Source organism: Pleurodeles waltl, chromosome 8 (genome assembly GCF_031143425.1).
Source record: "Pleurodeles waltl isolate 20211129_DDA chromosome 8, aPleWal1.hap1.20221129, whole genome shotgun sequence".
NCBI lineage: Eukaryota > Metazoa > Chordata > Amphibia > Caudata > Salamandridae > Pleurodeles > Pleurodeles waltl.
The window spans coordinates 1,535,475,107-1,535,492,942 of record NC_090447.1 but is presented as its reverse complement, the minus strand read 5'-3'; positions in this window follow the sequence as shown (position 1 = coordinate 1,535,492,942).

Here is a 17,836-nt window from a genome sequence, read left to right as displayed (position 1 = left end):
GATTGCAGGTGGGGGTGTGGAAGGTGAGTCTGTCGTTGAGGTAGGCTGGGCCTGTGTCGTGGAGGTCCTTGTGTGCGTGGATGAGGAGTTTGAAGGTGATCCTCTTTGATACTGGTAGCCAGTGAAGGTCTCTGAGGTGGGGGGGAAATGTGGTTGTGGCGTGGGATGTCCAGAATGAGGCGGCGGATGCGTTCTGGATTCTTTGCAGCTTTGTTAGGAGTTTGGTTGTTATTCCTGCATATAGGGTGTTTCTGTAGTCCAAACGGCTGCTGACCAGGGCGTGGGTGACAGTTTTCCTGGTTTCGACGGGAATCCACTTGAAGATTTTGCGGAGCATGCGGAAAGTGTTGTAGCAGGAAGAGGAGATGGCATTGACCTGCTGAGTCATGCTGAGTGTGGAGTCCAAGATGAAGCCTAGGTTGCGTGCGTGGGTGGTGGGTGAGGGTGCAGTTCCTAGGGAGGTGGGCCACCAGGAGTCATTCCAAGTTGAGGGGTTGGTGCCAAAGATGAGGATTTCTGTCTTGTCTGTGTTTAACTTGAGGTGGCTTGATTCCATCCAGCTGGCGATGGCGTGAAGTCCGTTGTGGAGGTTGTTCTTTGCAGTTGTAGGGTCTTTCGTGAGGGAGAGGATGAGCTGAGTGTCATCTGCGTAGGAAACTATGTTGATGTGGTGGGTTCGTGCGATGTTGGCGAGGGGGGCCATGTAAACGTTGAAGAGCGTGGGGCTGAGCGAAGATCCTTGGAAACTCCACAGATGATTCTGGAAGCTTCTAACAGGAACGGTGGGAGGCGGACTCTCTGGGTTCTGCCTGAGAGAAATGACGAGATCCAGTTGAGTGCCTTGTTGCGGATTCCAGCGTTGTGTAGGCGTGTACGGAGAGTGTGATGACATACTGTGTTGAAAGCTGCGGAGAGGTCCAGGAGGATGAGTGCTGCTGTTTCTCCTTCGTCGAGCATGGTCCTAATGTCGTCTGTGGCAGCAATGAGTGCAGTCTCAGTGCTGTGGTTTCTGCGGAATCCAGATTGGGAGGTGTCGAGTACCTTGCTGTCTTCCAGGAACCATGATAGTTGGCTGTTTACTATTTTTTCGATGACCTTGGCTGGGAAGGGGAGGAGGGAGATCGGCCGGTAGCTCTTGGGGTCGTCTGGGTCTGCCTTTGGTTTCTTTAGCAGGGCGTTGATTTCTGCGTGCTTCCATCTTTCCGGGAAGGTGGCTGACTCGAAGGAGCTGTTGATGGTTTTGCAGAGGTGGGGGGCGATGATGATGTTTGCCTTATTGAAGATATGGTGTGGGCAGGGGTCCGATGGTGATCCGGAGTGGATGGAGGCCATGGTGGTGGCGGTGTCCTCTATGTTGACGGGGGTCCAGGTGTGGAGGAGGTGGGTGTTGCTTGGAGCGTTGGGTTCTTGGGTGTTTGTCGTCAGCTGGTGGGTCTGGGGTTTGAAGCTATTGTGGATTTCTTCTATCTTTCGACGGAAGTGGGTTGCCAGTGAGTTGCAGAACTCCTGTGATGGCAGGGGGAACGTTTTGAGACCTATTCAGATGCCATTGAAGAGGAGACGCTTACACAAAAGAAAAAAAATGCTTTGCTATATCATGCCATACATGCCAATAGACCCGAGTCAGGCGGGAGACTCCCATTTTTTTAAGCCAAATATACCTTTATTTGGGCTATCTCACACCTGAAATTGCCTCTTCTTCAATAGAAGTCATTGAGGGAAATACATTTTTCAATTCTTTTTTAAAATCTTCCACTTTCTCTTCTTAAGTGTTGGTCTATATGTCCTTGCTTGGGTCCTGAAGGCAAGAAAATCCTAAAGCATCTTCTGTGCAAGACATTCATGGTAGGAGATGCAATTAACGACTATGCCTCTGTGATAAAAAAAAGCTTGACACATGCTTTAAACCTCACAGAAACATTGTTCTTGCAAGGCATGAAAATTACAGGAGACATAATTTGCCAGTGGAGCCAACTGAACGCTTTGTAGGGGCTCTGAGGTTAAGGCCAGCAACGTGCAACATTATGATGAGAGATCAAGTGGCAGAAAATACCAACAGCAGGAAAATGCAGAAAACTGGATTGACCACTTCTGTTCTCGCTCCTGACAAAGTCATTGAACTAGCCTCAAGCATCGAAAGTCCAGTGTTGCTTGGGAAGGTAATGTGTTTGTCGTCCCAGTTGCATGGGTTCATAGTCTCTCACTCAGAAATACATTTTCAAGAAAGAAAAGCAGAAGTGCGATGGGTAGAAAATCAAATCGAAGCCTATTGAATGTTATTGTGATGGTAGCAGTAGTCACCTTGGCAGTGCAGTATTTTGTCCTTCTCTAGAATTAAAATACATGTTAGAAAAGAGGGTATTGCCATAGTTAGCAAGAGTGAGTGTGGCAAGGCTTTCCTTTGCTAAGGCCATGGGTGTCATTAATGTGCATGAAAAATCTTCAGAGGATTCAGACTCGGGCAGAATGGTGTGGTATTGTGTGTGGACTCAATGAGCTTGGACGATGATAGAGGAATGTGTTTTGTGTGTGTGTTAAAATACTTTTTCCGCAAAATCGGAGTAGGCGAAGTAGTAAGAATGATGGTAGACTCTGGGTCTCTTTTACATTAATTGGTGTGGAAGAATGAAGAACACTTTTATGGTGTGGCTCTGAAAAACCCCAGTGTTAGACTGGTGCCAGTCCATTGAGTTTGTGGGGGAGTTTAATACTGCTGTGCCTTTCAAAGAAAATTCCGCTCCCAAACCAGTATGTGTTGGAAAGGGTGGGTCATACCTTTTGGGCTGGGTAGAGCAAAATAATTTATACATCAAGTTAGACCCCAATGAACACTAGCAAAAGATACTGAAGAGTGAGCTTCTGTCAGGGAGACCGGATCCTCGGGGCTTGTGCCTTTTCCCAATATGTCCACCTCTTGGCAGCTCCAAACTCTACTAGCTGCTATAGCACAGAGTCAAACAATGGCCAAGTGGGGGAAAGGGTTTTAGGTTGGGAACAGCGGGGAAGGAGACCTGGGAAGCAAAGGTTAAAACACAATAGCAAGAGTAAGCACGTTGACTTTCATAAACCTTGTTCCTAATGCTTATATACGGATAACATGAATGATCAGGAGCCTTTTTATAACATGACATTAATAGCTCTGAATACCAGGAAAATAAAGGAGGATTATGCAAACTTTCATGTGAGAGTTCTTAGAATATCATATTATGCTTTGAACATTGAATTGTCTCAAGTTTGTTCTTGGAGTGAAAATCACATTATAACCAGCATCAAAGATCACATTAGTTGTCATAAATGAATTGCGATAGGCTCATGAATGATACTGCAAGATCTCACTCTGTCTAGAATGTCAGGATTCAATTAACTAGAAATCAGTAATCACTGTAGTACAAACCTGTGCATCAAGTTTTCAATGCCTTGAAATGATCGAACGTTTTGCCGATCTGAACTGCAAGGTTTAAATGCCATGAATGAATCACGCACACTGCTGCCGATTCGCACCTCAAAGTTCAAATGCCAAGATTACGATCGCGCGTTCTGCCGATCTGAACTGCAAGAGTTAAATGCCAGGAATGAATTGCGCACACTGCTGCCAATTCGAACTTCAAAGTTTAAATGCCAAAAATACGATCGCGCATTTCGCCGATCTGAACTGCACGAGTTAAATGCCAGAAATGGATCGCAAACGCGATCAACCCAAAAGGCCCAAAACTCGAAGATGCCTGGAAACGGAGTCGGGACCTAACCTGACCTCCGTCTTATCGCCCTGCTGGAGGATCACCAAGATAATGAAGACAGAGCCTGGAAAATGCAAGGTAGGCCTAAGGCACAGGAGCTCAGGAAAATGCTGCTGCTCTGCACCAAGACCTCTGAATAGTGAGCACGTGGAGCTGGGCTAGGTCCCTTAAATAGACCCAAGACCCGCCCACGTGCCACACCTAGTCTGACTGCAGGAAGGGATTCTAGAAGGGCTCAGAATAAAGACCACAACCTGCAGTCCAGCAGCAAAGCCTTGAAAATGAGTAATACATTGCAAACAGTATTAAAGACATTTCAGGATAATTCTCTGCAATGCAAAAGGTTAACATACTGCACCAACACACAATGCATAAATTATTACATTACATGAGGATTGGCTTGTTGCATTACATCGCCCGTAGTGCGCGCATTGTCCTGATGTTGACACTTCTAAAGAAATGAAGCATGGAAGGGAATGTTTTGGAAATGTCTGAATGCCAACCAATATTTCCGGATGTCTTCATGAAAAAGTTGGGCAAATTGAGAGGTTTCTCACATAAAATACTTTTAAAGTCAAATGCCAAACCTGAGGTTCACAAGGTTTGTAGAGTGTGGGTATCAGTGAATCCAGAACTGAAGAAAGAAATTGACAGTTTGTGTTCTCAGAAGATTCAGAATGGTTATCTCCAGTGGTTTTGTTGCACAAGGTGAATGGGTTCATGTGGTTGTGTTTCAACCTTCTAGATCTGAAAGCCAGAATTTGGGTCAAAAGCATCCTCTCCTAAACATTACTGAGAAGCAGATGCTATTGAAGGATGCCAAGTGGTTAACACCCATGTATCACTAAATGGTCCAGCATAGGCAGTCTTGCCCTTCAATATTGTTGTTAAACCCAGATGGTGTATTTAATTTCAAGTTAATTACTTTTGGCTTTGCGTCAGCTGTTTTCCAAAAAGGTATGAAGTCATTAGTCATGGGTCCTGATTCCATTGTCTTAATTCTTTTTTTCAAGATGGCATTTTATTTTATTTTAAATGTGTATTAAGGAAGAGCATGACAGGAGGCTGATGGCTGAGAATTGTAGTGTCTTCTGTATCATACCTGGGATATCAGTTGTCTGCTGAATGTATTAAATCCAAGAAGAGGCTTGTGCGAGCAATTTCTGAATCACCAACTCTGAGCAATAAGGACCAACTAAGGTTGTTCATGGCTTTGCTGGAATTTTATGCCAGGTTTGTTCCAAACTTACAGGTTGCGTGAATTGCTTAAAAAGAACACAAGGTTTGTTTGGGATGAAGTTTGAGAGGATCACTAAGGAGATTTCTTGTGTTATACCCTTAACCTGTCCAACACACAGGATCCCAGTGTGATTGTTACGGATGCCAGTCATTGTGGTTTGGGTGCGGTTTTACGGTTAGCAAAAAATGGGAGGATGGAGTCATGGCTTTTGCCTCAATGAGTCTACTGAGAGTGGAGTCCACATATTCTGTTTTGGAATATAAAGATTGTACATGTTGGTAGGGCATCAACCATTTTCAGCATTATTTGTGGAGCACCAAGTTGTAGTCCCTTTGTGATGCGTGTAGATCATAAACCTTTAGGGGATTTGTTCATCACCAAGAGAGCAGGGAAAGAAGCTTCCAAAACTGTCAGGTGGCACAGTAGGCTACAGGATGCCTGTTATCTCACGGAGTATATACCATGTTCAAAAATATCGTGGTTGATCGCCTGCCCAGGTTTCCATTGGAACATCTTGTTAAACATGAAGCATTGGTGACATGATGTAGTTGTGGGCTGCCCTTTGTCTGGTGTCACTCAAGGTACAGTTACAGAATCAGAGTTGTTGAAGGCATCCAAAAAAAAACACATTTTTAAAAAAGGGTTTTGGAATATAAGTGGTTAGCTTGGCTGTATGTGAAGGATATTGGCAGGGAAACTGGTGCTTTATGTCATGTCAAGGACAAATGATCTCTTATGTGGGGTCTTGTAAGGAGGTATGACATGATGGTGGTACGCGATAGTCCTCATGACAAATTGTTGGATCTGGCCCTTGAAGTACATATTGGAAAGGGAGCCATGGGGAGCTTTTGGTGGCCTGCATTGGATACATGTATAGAACAGTATCTTAGTCATTCCATACCATATGTGGTGAGTGATGAATCTCAAATGACTGTCTCTGGTCCAATGGAATTGGTCCCAATGTAGGAAGCTGGCCTGGTGTGTGGTGAGCACCTACGGTGTTATCACCTTATACCAGGTCCAGGTATCCCCTATCAGTGAGGTTTAGTCAGTGTCTAGGAAGCCAGGCTCTCTAGAGGTAGCTGTGGATGAGCAGCCAAGACTTATCTAGGAGACATGCAAACCTCATGCAACACCACTGTAGTCACACAGCACTTACACACATGAAAGAACCACACATGGTAACACAGATACCAAAATACTGTATAGGCAATACCCCAACTGGAGGTAAGTAAACACACTATTATGTACACATTAGGTGTCGGTAATTAGCATAAAAGGCAATAGAAAACAGTAAAAACAATAGCAAGTACTGAAGGCCCAGGGGGGACCAAACCATATATTAAGTAAGCGGAATGTGGAAGTCAGACCCCCAACCCAGGGGAGCTGGAGGAACTAGGAACCCTAAAAGGTAAGTACCAGAGTGCCCCCCAGTGACCAGGAGAAAAGAGGTAAGTATCTGGTTCTCCCCAAACCCACTAAAAGGACTTCAGAAGAGGATTTTGCAAGACACAGACAAGACTGCAAGAAACCAAAGGTGGATCCTGGTAGAGAAAGACCTGTAAGGAAGGGGAACAAGTCCAGTTTGCGTTGGAGTGTCCGGTTGTGGCAGGAGCCAATACCCACCCGTCTGTGGATGGAGGACCAGGTCGACATTAAACGAAGACGGTCAGCAGTGCAGCACCAGAGCAGCGGAAGAATTCCTGAAGTGATGCAGCCAATGTCCCACAGTGGAAGGAGAGTTGCAGTCGGTCAGTGGTGTGGAAAAACCACTAACAAGCCTTGGCAAAGGCAAGAGTTGTGGATGCAGCGCTGCCGGGAACCAGCAAAGTCCAGGGGGACTCAACCCATGGACGGGAGTCCCAGGTGACCCTCAGCAGTGAGTAGAGTCACAGGAAGAGGAGGCAGCCCCCACAGGCGACCCACAGATAGCAAGCACAGGAGTCGCAGTGAGGCTTACACAGCATACCTAGAAAGGAGCCCCATGCTGCTGGAGAAGCACGCAGAGTTCTGTGTGTCACAGGAAAGAGTGCTGGGGGCTGGGGCTACATGGAGCCTTAAGATCATTTGGAGGAGATGCCAAACAAGCCTTGGTAGCTGCAAGAGACGCAGTGCATGGGGATACTGCCCTGCATGGAGAGGCAAGGGCTTACCATCTCCCAAGTTAGAAAGCTAGTTGAGAGGACCAAGTCGACCACTCCAGAGCACCACCCGTGATGCAGGATCTACACAGCTCTGGGGGAGAGGAGATCCACACAGCCGGTCGTCATTGCAGTTGGTGCCTGTGGATACAGGGGAGTGATTCCTTCCCTCCAATGGAGATTCCGTCTTGCTTCTTAAGCAGACTGGAGGCTCGTCACCCTCAGAGGATGCACAGCCAGGGAAATGTTGCAGTTGCTGGAAGGAGCCAGAGAAACAATGCTGCAGAGCAGAGTTATCGCTGTGGATGCAGATTGTCGGTTACTGGAGGGTCCAGTTGCAATTCCAGTGGCCAGAAGGTGAAGTAAACAATGCAGACTCCAAACAATGCAATTCCTGCTGGAATCTTGCTCATCAAATCAGAGGACCCACCCAAGAGGGAGACGCTAAATAGCCCAGAAAGGGGGATTGATCACCTAGCAGGGTGACCACCTATCAGGAGGGGCTGTGATGTCACCTGCCTGTCCTGGCCACTCAGATGCTCCCAGATGCCTCTGCCCATCTTGAATACAAGACTGCAGAATCAAGTGACCACCTGGAGGAGCTCTGAGCACCACCCCTGGGGTGGTGATTGTCCAGTTTTGCGCCAGAGCAGGGACCGGTGGTCCCTGGACTGGTGCAACCCGGTTTATGCAAGGAGGGCACCAAATGTGCCCTTCAAAGCATACCAGTGGCATGGGGAGGCTACCCCTCCCAAGCCATGTGACACCTATTTCCAAAGAGAGAGGGTGTTGCCTCCCTCTCCCAAAGGAAATCCTTTGTTCTGCCTTCCTGGGTTTGAGCTGGTCAAGCAGCAGGAGGGCAGAAACCTGTCTGTAGGATGACAGCAGCGCGGGCTGCCTGGGAAAACCCTGCAAACTGGCAGGAGCAAAGCTGGGGTCCTCTAAGGAGCCCCCAGAGTGCATGGAATCATACAACCAATACTGGCAAGGGAACTGGTGCTCCCTCCCTAATTGCGAGTCGCAGTGCAATGCAGGATTGCTTTGTGACCGCGAACATGGTCGCAAATCAACCGCAGTTTGCACCCTTTTGAAATGGGTGAAAACCCATTAGCAGAAGGGAAGGGGTCCCCATGGGACCCCTTCCCCGTTGTGAATGGCACTGCAAACATTACAGGAAGGCATGGCACAGTTTCCACATGGGCATGTCAGCAGTTTGATTGACCTTGCTGACCCAGGTTAATTTCCCTCTTTGCATCAGCAGATAGGCAACAGTTCAGGTCTTTGGAGATCAGGAGAGCCTGATAAATAACTAGGAGGCAATGAACATGTTGACCACCTCCAATCTGCTAGGCAAAGAGAATGCACAAGGGGCTCTTGTGCCCGTCTGTGATCACAAGGCCCTAAAGGAAGATAGCTTTGTTGTGGACACTAACTTAAAACTCTACATGACTCGATGTGAACATTGGAAGGGGACAACCTTGCCCTGTCCTCCTCTCTTATCTAACAAAAATATTCATATATTTGCCAGTTCTTAAGGCCTTTCTCTGCCATGCCTGTGATCCCACCTTTTCTGTGAATCTCTCCACAAGGGCACAGTTCACCCCACTGAAGTCCTTCACAGGACTGAGGGATATCAACGCTGCAGAGAATTTCATTTTCTGCTTTAGAGTGATCCCATCACAGTCCTTTGTGTTTTGTTTCATGGGCAAGTGAATGGTGTGCATCAGTTGGTGTGCATAAAGTAGGAATGGGAACTGTGACCCAGAGTGCAAAGGGGGCAGGGTCAGTGAGTGCGGGGGCGGGACCAGAGATGTGGTTAAAAAAAAAACATATTCACCAAAAACACATATCTGTAAAGTAACTCTTCTCCTACCTATACCATCCAAGTTCATGCAAAAATAATTTGTTTTTCTATGTTCATAGCATGTGAGACTGCAGATACCCATGCTCTACATTGTTCTATCTTCAAGTTTTGGACTCAAGCATTGGCAGGTGGTTTTTCTTCAAAGAAATCTTTTAAGTCAGGGGGTGCGCTGAGACTACTTCATTAAGGGGCAATGAACATGGGCACCGACTCCATGTTAGATTGCTTTTAACTTCATTGAGTTTGGATGTGTACCTCTGGGCCGCCGAGATTTGATGTGTCCTATAAGACCATGTGGTAAAAAAACGCCAACTCCAACTCTTGGCCTGGCACCCAAGTACTTGACACCAGGGTCCATGTGCCTTTCCAGGGCCACATGCCCACTTCACTAGCCGCCAACACTAATGAATGTGGAGCTTCTAAGAGTGATGGAACAGATGCTCCTTCAGTACTGGCCCCCTAATCCACACAAAGTACTTGTGGTCACACCATCATGAGGTTTGTAACATCTGCCTCAATGCCACAATGATTCCTCGTGCAAATTTGCCTGACTTCTGCTCAAAGAAAAGCCTATGGTAGAGAAAGGAGAAACGTTGCACGCACAATGACATTCACTAGCAGTCTGCTGCTGACATCAATGATATATTTACCAAGCAAGACCCCTTTAGCGCTGAGGAGGTACAACGCTAGCCCTTCCATCACTCAGCTATACCAGGCCACACCCAGCCCATAGACCATCAAAGAGGACGCTGCAGTTCCAGCCCATGCGCAAAGGCATACTTAAATCCACCCCTGAGACATTCAAGGACCCTTTTAAGGCAGGCGTATGTAGGAAGCTGGCTCTGTATATACTCCATTAAAATGAGAAATAGGTGGTCATTACAACCCTGGCGGACGGTGCTAAAGCGGCGGTAAGACCGCCAACAGGCCGGCGGTAAACAATTTGCAATTACGACCGTGGCGGAAACTGCCAACAAAGACAGACACTTTAACACTCAGACCGCCACGGCGGTACAAACAAACAGCGCGGCGGTCACCGCCAACAGACAGGCGAGAGACAATGTACCGCCCACAGTATTATGACAGGCCAATCCGCCACCTTTTCCAGGGCGGATTCACCGCGGATAAAAACACGGCGGAAACAGGCATTTCAAAGGGAAAACGCTCACCTCTACACACTCCACGAGGAACGACGACACCATGGAGCCGGAACTCCATATTCTTCCTGCGCTAGCCTTCCTGCTCCTGTACCAGGAGCACCAATGCCGGCGGCGAAGACCACAGTGAGTACTGCACCTACGACATAGGGGAGGGGGGAGGCAAAAAACAGGGACACACACACGCAACACCCCAACCCCCACCCCGACCCTCACCCACTACAACACACACACCAATGAATATCTATACATTACAGTTACACCCCTCAAACCCCCGGAAGAATGCAAAGACAAAAGGAAATGAGTGGAACCATTGTAATATATCAAAATAGAGTAAGCAAAAATATACATATATATATATATATATATATACACAAAAAACACAATATACACCATGATTAGTAGTCCAGGTAATGCACCATACATAGTCCGTGGACCACTGGGCCCAAAATGCATGGGCGAGGCCCACACAAGATACCCGAACATGACGGAGAGAACACTGCAGGGGCATCAGATAGAAATACAACAGGCACCTCAGGAGGAAGGGAAGGCGGGGCACCTCAGCCGGATGTGGGCACGACGCCAGATCCACGAGGGGGCTCAATGCCCACTGCTGTATCCTGGGGAGTGCAAAGCCACAGTCTCACAAGTCTCTATAGTGGGTGGTTTGCCCACTGCTTTATCCTGGGGAGTGCAAAGCCACAGTCTCTCAAGTCTCTACAGTGGGTGGTTTGCCCACTGCTTTATCCTGGGGAGTGCAAAGCCACAGTCTCTCAAGTGGATAACAGTCTCCACTGGTTCTGGAGAGGGCTTTGTGCCCAGAGTGCTTCATCCTGTGCAGGACAGACGGAGTGGATGCCTTTCTCCACTGGTTCTGGAGGGGGCTTTGTGCCCAGAGTGCTTCATCCTGCCAAGGACTGAGGTAGTGGATGCCTTTCTCCACTGGTTCTGGAGGGGGCTTTGTGCCCATAGTGCTTCATTCTGTGCAGGACAGACAGAGTGGATCCCTTTCTCCACTGGTTCTGGAGGGGGCTTTGTGCCCAGAGTGCTTCATCCTGCCAAGGACTGAGGTAGTGGATGCATGTCTCCACTGGTTCTGGAGGGGGCTTTGTGCCCAGAGTGCTTCATCCTGTGCAGGACAGATGGAGTGGATGCCTTTCTCCACTGGTTCTGGAGGGGGCTTTGTGCCCAGAGTGCTTCATCCTGCCAAGGACTGAGGTAGTGGATGCCTTTCTCCACTGGTTCTGGAGGGGGCTTTGTGCCCATAGTGCTTCATCCTGTGCAGGACAGACGGAGTGGATGCCTTTCTCCACTGGTTCTGGAGGGGGCTTTGTGCCCAGAGTGCTTCATCCTGCCAAGGACTGAGGTAGTGGATGCATGTCTCCACTGGTTCTGGAGGGGGCTTTGTGCCCAGAGTGCTTCATCCTGTGCAGGACAGATGGAGTGGATGCCTTTCTCCACTGGTTCTGGAGGGGGACTGGTGCCCAGAGTGCATCACTCACCCCGTGACGGTCCCTGTTGCGTCACTGCCCCTTCCGCTCATGGGCTAGCGGTGCTTGATTTAGCGGTCCTTGCCCTGTTCAGCGGTGCTTGACTTGGCGGTCCTTGCCCTGTTCAGCAGTGCTTGCCCTGTTCAGCGGTGCTTGACTTGGTGGCCCTTGCCCTGTTTAGCGGTGCTTGACTTGGCGGTCCTTGCCCTGTTCAGCGGTGCTTGCCCTGTTCAGCGGTGCTTGACTTGGCGGTCCTTGCCCTGTTCAGCGGTGCTTGCCCTGTTCAGCGGTGCTTGCCCTGTTCAGCGGTGCTTGACTTGGCGGTCCTTGCACTGTTCAGCGGTGCTTGACTTGGCGGTCCTTGCCCTGTTCAGCGGTGCTTGCCCTGTTCAGCGGTGCTTGACTTGGCGGTCCTTGCCCTGTTCAGCGGTGCTTGCCCTGTTCAGCGGTGCTTGACTTGGTGGTCCTTGTCCTGTTCAGCGGTGCTTGCCCTGTTCAGCGGTGCTTGACTTGGCGGTCCTTGCCCTGTTCAGCGGTGCTTGACTTGGCGGTCCTTGCCCTGTTCAGCGGTGCTTGCCCTGTTCAGCGGTGCTTGACTTGCCGGTCCTTGCCCTGTTCAGCGGTGCTTGCCCTGTTCAGCGGTGCTTGACTTGGAGGACCTTGCCCTGTTCAGCGGTGCTTGCCCTGTTCAGCGGTGCTTGACTTGGCGGTCCTTGCCCTGTTCAGCGGTCCTTGCCATGTTCAGCGGTGCTTGACCTGTTCAGCGGTGCTTGACTTGGCGGGCCTTCATTGCCCAGCTGGGCTGTGGCTGGCGGTCCTTCATTGCCCAGCTGGGCTGTGGCTGGTGGGGCCCTCCTGGGCAGCTGGGCTGTGGCTGGTGGGGTCCTCCTGGGCAGCTAGGCTGTGGCTGGCGGGGTCCTCCTGGGCAGCTGGGCTGTGGCTGGTGGGGTCCTCCTGGGCAGCTGGGCTGTGGCTGGCGGGGCCCTCCTGGGCAGCTGGGCTGTGGCTGGGTCCTCCTGGGCAGCTGGGCTGTGGCTGGCGGGGCCCTCCTGGGCAGCTGGGCTGTGGCTGGCGGGGCCCTCCTGGGCAGCTGTGCTGTGGCTGGCGTGGTCCTCCTGGACAGCGATGATTGGGATGGCGGTGGCCTCCTGGCCAGCAGGGATGAATGCGGTCTTCTCTGCCGTGCTGGTCCACCCAGACTTTGCGTGTTTCTTCTGCCCCTTCCCCACCTTGGGAGGAGTCACAGCTGAGTCGACACTCCCCCCGGGACCCCTGTGAGCGGCTTGGGTGGCTGGAGTCTTTCCCCTCTCCCGCCAGGCACTGCCCAACTTCTGGTGCTTCACAGGGGGGGACTGGCTGTGCTCTGGCTCCGTGATACACTGGCTGGCCTGGTGGCCGGTGCACTCCACATACCTGTGACAACAGGCACCACTGGTCCTGGTGATTTAGTGGCTGAGGTGCTAGTGCGTGACCTATGAGTTGGACGGGGGTGGTGGGAAATAGGTTAAGGGTGGACATGAAAAGTTGTTTGGAGACACTAGGACGGGTAGCTGGAGGGGGTTTGGGAGTGGAGGAAGAGGTGGTGGTTGTAGGAGGTGTAACTTTTGTCGATTTGGGTGCAGGTGCAGGTGCATGTGCTGGAGGCTGTCGTGAGGTGGATGGCTGTTGGGTGGGTGTGTGCCTGCGTTTGTGTACCTTGGGAGGGGGCGTCACAGACACACTGGGAGAGGACACAGGGGACGTGTGAATGGTAGTGGGGGTGGTGAGTGCACGTGAGCGGGGTGTGGTGGTGGGTGTGCTGGAGAGGGACGTAGTGGCTGTAGAGGTAGTGCATGCAGGTGTGAGTGTAGACGAGACTGGGAGGGAGGAGGGAGACGACAAGGAGGGGGACACAGTGGAGGCAGTGGATGTTGGTGTGTCTGTATGTGTGTGATGCTTGTGTGAGTGCCTGTGGGATGTGTGGTGCTTATGTTTGCCTGAGCTTCCCTTGTGTGGTGAGGTGTCTGCAGGCTGGTCTGATGGTGTGCTTGGGATAGGCAGAGGTACAGGGGATTGGGTCTGGGTGGAGGAAGTTGGAGGGGGAGGCTAGACACGGGGACAATGGCTGCCATCAGTGCTGAGGCCAGAGTTTGAACGGTTCGATGAAGGGCAGCCTGACCAGAATGAATGCCCTCCAGGAATGCATTTGTGTGTTGCATCTCCCTTTCTACACCCTGGATGGCATTCAAAAGGGTAGACTGCCAACAGTGAGGGACCTGAGGAGGTCAATGGCCTCCTCACTGAGGGCAGCAGAGGTGACAGGGGCAGGGGCTGAGGTGCCTGGGGCGAAGGTGATGCCCACCCTCCTGGGTGAGCGGGCACGGGACGAAGGCTGAGGGGCTGCTGGGAGGGCGGTGCTGGTAGGGGGGGTGGCGGCTGTACCTGTTGAAGTGGGAGCCACAGATGTTGCCGCCACCACAAGGGAGCTCCCATCTGAGGACGAGTCCATGTCGCTGGTTGCAGATCCTGTGACCGCCGTGGTGCTCCCCTCGCCCTCCGTCTCACTGGTGTATTCAGAGTCCGTAGTGTGGGCCTCCATGCCCATGTTGGATGCAGCTCCCTCATGCTCCGGTGCCACTGCACCTCCGCCTGATGATGCTAATGCACACAAGAACAGGGAGACCGCAAAAAAAGGGGGGGGGGGACAGAAGAAAGACAGGTTGAGTGCATGGCTTACCGCTACCGTTGGCGGACAAGACAGACACAGCAGCCCCTTGCACTACGTCGCTCTGTTGGGCTCTACAGTGCAATTCCTGGGAAATGGCCTACAAGGCTATGTACAACATCTGCACACATAGATGACACAGGTGCATGAATAGCTGTAGTTGGCACTCTACAGAGGTGGGGTGGGAGGCCACAGGGCCATGCCTTACGAAGGGGCCTAGCCTACGGAACTCGCCCTGGCCTAGGGAAACCCACAGCCCTCCTCCCCCACCCAGACCCCTCCACTGCACGCAAAGTCAGCAGAATGAGAGTGTACTCACCCCCTTGTGTCTGCTGTGATGCCCTCAAGCGCCCATCCAACTCAGGGTAGGCCAGCGCCAGGATCCGGAACATCAGGGGGGTCATGGTGGATCCCTATTCTACTCACCAAAGAAGGTGTGCCAGATCATCATGGCCAGCTGTATGCTTCATAACTTGGCTTTGCGACGACAGGTGCCTTTTCTGCAGGAGGATGGTCCAGATGGCGGGGTTGTGGCAGCTGTGGAGCCTGTGGACAGTGATGAGGAGGAAGCAGAAGAAGAAGACATTGACAACAGGGACTCAGTCATCCAGCAATATTTCCAGTGAAACACAGGTGAGAATACATTCCTACCTACTACAAGTACTTTTACACTTCAACCTCTATCCTGTTTGTCGATTTCACCCAGTGTATGGTCACTGAGTTGTCACTTTCCCTTACGGTTTCACAGGTGTGGGTCCCAACGTGTGTCATCTGCTTAGATTCCTCATGGACTAGAGCTGTGTGACATAGGTATGTTGACATTACTATTTCCTGGAAATTTTGTCACTGTAATTGCAAATACACTATTTCAAAATCACAGACAGACTCCAGATCTTTTGGTGGTTTAGGTGTGTTTATTTACATACAAAATATTGGAGGGGGAAGTTAAATGGTGAGGGGTGATGGCGGAGGAGTGTCCATGGCAGAGACCAGTCTATTTGTCTCATAGGTGCATTGCCCATATGGGCATAGGAAGTGGAGCTGGGGCAGTTCCAATATGGACAGGGTGACAAAGTGGGACAGTGGGTTGACAATCAGGGTGGTCTCATTTCTTGGCGGGGGTCTTGGCATCGTGCTCTGTCTTGTTCCTGGATCTCAGGGACCGCTTGCGGGGTGGTTCTCCATCTGCAGGGGGGTGGGGTGCTGGTGTGGTGGTCCTGTGGCGGTGCCTCCTGTCCACTAGCGCCGGCAGAGGTGGTGGGCAGTTCATCGTCCATGCTAGTGTCAGGGGCCCCTTGGAGTGCCACAGTGTCCCTCCAGGTGTTGAGTATTTCCTTCAGCACCCCTATGATGGTGCCCAGGGCAGAGCTGATGGTTCTGAGTTCCTCCCTGAACCCCAAATACTGTTCCTCCTGCATGCACTGGGTCTCCTGAAACTTGGCCAGGACTGTCGCCATCGTCTCCTGGGAGTGGTGGTATGCTCCCATGATGGAGGAGAGGGCCTCGTGGAGAGTGGGTTCCCTTGGCCTGTCCGCCCCCTGTCGCACAGCAGCCCTCCCAGTTCCCGTGTTCCTGGGCCTCTGTCCCCTGGACCGTGTGCCCACTGCCACTGCCCCCAGGTCCCTATTGTTGTTGGGGTGGTGGGTTATCCTGGGTTCCCTGTAGTGGTGGACACACAGCTGATTGATGTGTCCTGGGGACGGAGGTATGGGCCCGCTGGGTGGGTGCTGTGCTGGTGTTACCAGAGGGTGGAAGGTCTGTGGTGGCCTGTGCCTGTGTGAGGGGAACCGACTGTCCCGAGGCCCACGATGGTCCGGGCTGGTCATCTAGATCCAGTTGGACAGAGCTTGTGTCATCACTGTGGGCCTCTTCTGTGGGTGGGGTGGAGATGTCTGGACCCTCCTGTCTGGTGACGTTGGATAGTGGTCCTGCAGGGGTGGAAAAGCATGATTATTGCATCTGTGTGTGTCATGGTTTGCAATGGGTGGGTAACCGTGTACCCCAGTGCTTGCATTCCTTGTAGGACCTTGTGTGATAATGGTTTAGGAGGGTGTATGGGTATGTGCAGTGGGCATGCTTTAGCGATGGGTGTCCATGCTTTGGTGTTGCATGCAGGGCTTGGTTTTGGGATGTGTGGTTTGTGATATTGGTACATTTGTGAGGAGTTGGAGTGATAGGGGAGGGGCGAGGGTGGGGGTATGTGATAGCATGCTGGTAGGGTGGGGGATATGGTAGTTAAAGGTTTGACTTACCTGAGTCCATTCCTCCCCCGACTCCTGCGAGGCCCTCAGGATGCAGAATCGCCAAGACCTGCTCCTCCCATGTTGTTAGTTGTGGGTGAGGAGGTGGGGGTCCGCCGCCAGTCCGCTGGACCGCCAGGTGGTGTCTGGAGACCACAGAACGCACCTTCCCCCGTAGGTCGTTCCACCTCTTCCTGATGTCGTCCCGATTTCTTGGGTGTTGTCCCACTGCGTTGACCCTGTCGACTATTCTTTGCCATAGCTCCATCTTCCTTGCAATTGAGGTGTGCTGCACCTGTGCTCCAAATAGCTGTGGCTCTACCCGTACGATTTCCTCTACCATGACCCTGAGCTCCTCCTCCGAGAACCTGGGGTGTCTTTGCCGTGCCATGGGGTGGTGTAGGTGATGTGTGGGGTGGTGTGTGTGGTGATAAGTGTGGTGATATGTAGTGGTGTGTGGTGTTTTGTGCGTGGAAGTTGTGTGGGTGATGGTGTTGAGTGCCTGTGGATGCTAGTTTGTGGATGGTGGTGTCTCTCTCTGGCCTTCTATCCGTAATAGTGGTCATAGGGGTTTGTGGGTGATGTGGGTGTGTGTTTTATATTGTAATGGGTTTGTGGGAGTGGTGTGTGTATGTGTATCAGGTGTGTGTATTTCGAATTGTCCAATGTGTTTTGTAGAAGTGTGTGTATTTTGAGCGCGGCGCTGTGTACCGCCAATGGAATACCGTGGTTGAAAGACCGCCGCGTGGATTCGTGGGTCATGATAGCGTGGGCGTATTTCTGTTGGCGTGACAGTGGAGGTTTTTTTTCCGCCAGTTTATGACTGACCTTTGGTGTGGCGGACTTGTGTGGGTGTCTGAATTTTGTCGGATTTCGAGATGTGGGTCATAATAGCTGTGGCGGAATTCCGCGGTCGCGGCGGTGTGTTGGCGGTCTTCTGCACGGCGGTAAGCGGCTTTTACCGCCAATGTTGTAATGACCCCCATAGTGTGCACAGAGTCCATATTAAAATGAGATACAGTTTCCCAAGAGGCTTGACAGAGGCAGAGGCAATAATAGATAATACTAATGCTCTATCTGTGGTAGTGTGGTTGAGCAGTTAGGCTTATCAGAGGGTAGTGTTAAGCATTTGTTGTACACACGCAGACAATAAGAGAAACACACACTCAATGACTTAACTCCAGACCATTAGGATTTTTATATAGAAAAATATTCTTTCTTAATTTATTTCTAGAACCACAAGATCCAATTAGAAGGTAAGTA